Here is a 1,561-nt window from a genome sequence, read left to right on the forward strand (position 1 = left end):
ATGTTTGATGTATTCCCAACTTTAGTTCTCGTTGCTGCATCCTTCTTGTTGAACAAGAGTTAAAATACAAGCTCCTCTCCAGAGCTGGGTGTTCACAGGGTATGGACTTTGTGCTCAGCAGGGAGGGCCCTGTGCAGGTGTGCAGAACAAACATACCTGCTCTGGGCTCTGAGTCCTCTGGGACACCAGGGGCTCTTGGAGCAAGAGCCTGAGTAATTTGTGTTTGGGGGTGGGGATGATGAAAAAAAAAAACAACAGACCAACCAAACAACAACAAACCTCCACCTACACCAGCTCTCACAACTGCCCTGGTCATTTCTGCTGGGGAAGAGTGTCCAAACACCTTCCTGTTCCTACACTACCACAGTGATAATACAGAGTCAGAACAGTGGCAGTTACACTGCTGCTTCCCAGCTGTTTTTACTGAAATTACTTTCTTACCCTTTTCCCCTCATGCTTTGGTCTTGTACAGACGGTCACAGATCACTTTATGCTAACATTTAATAGGCACATTTAGAGGAGCAGAGGATTGCATTAATGAAAGGCTTGGAGCAAACCTCTGCTGTGCTGTTTGGTGACTTTTTCTGTTTAGGAGCATAAATTAACTGCTGCAGAGATGAGCAGAGTGAATGGAAAAAGGAAACCAGCAGAGTGATTCCCACACTTACACAAAGTCTGTTCAAACCATTAAACAATGTTTAATTACCATTACATGCATATGTTGTCTTACTTGTGTAGGAATTGCCACAGGGCTATAATGATACAACTCTTTTTAGGCAGTTTTCATGAGATGAGAGGAAATGATGGTACCACATTTGGTGGTATCTATTTGTAGTATAAGAAACAAGTATGTGCTACATGTTTAAGTTCACTTACCTTGGTTTAAAAAAAAAAGTCACTATTGGAAGAGCAAAAGCATCCAGCTACTAAGGAAAGAATACATGGAGAACAGTGCTAACAAATGGATTTACCCAAAGCTCTCAGCTTCAGCAGGAATCTGACCCTGCAGAATACCTGATCTGCTGCCCAGCAGCAGTCCTGGGTGTTGCTTTTGTTAGTGTGCTCTGCCTAGGTACAAACCTTTTCATAGTTACAAACTTAATAGAACATTATTTAGCAACAAAATTTGAGGTCACTTGTTTGATATTTTCTCTCTGTTGCCATTTCAAGATTCCTCCTAGACTGAAACTCCAAAAAAACCAACACACAGCAAGCTGGTACCGATATATCTATTTTACTAGGAAGCAGGCAGGGAAAGCTGAGGCACAGGGAAGGCTGAGGCACAGGGAATGCCGAGGCACAGGGAAAGCCGAGGCACAGGGAAAGCTGAGGAACAGGGAAAGCCGAGGCACAGGGAAGGCTGAGGCACAGGGAATGCCGAGGCACAGGGAAGGCTGAGGCACAGGGAATGCCGAGGCACAGGGAAAGCCGAGGCACAGGGAAAGCCGAGGCACAGGGAATGCCGAGGCACAGGGAAGGCTGAGGCACAGGGAAAGCCGAGGCACAGGGAAAGCCGAGGCACAGGGAAGGCTGAGGAACAGGGAAAGCCGAGGCACAGGGA

The sequence above is a fragment of the Erithacus rubecula genome (assembly GCF_903797595.1).
Source record: "Erithacus rubecula genome assembly, chromosome: 11".
Lineage (NCBI taxonomy): Eukaryota > Metazoa > Chordata > Aves > Passeriformes > Muscicapidae > Erithacus > Erithacus rubecula.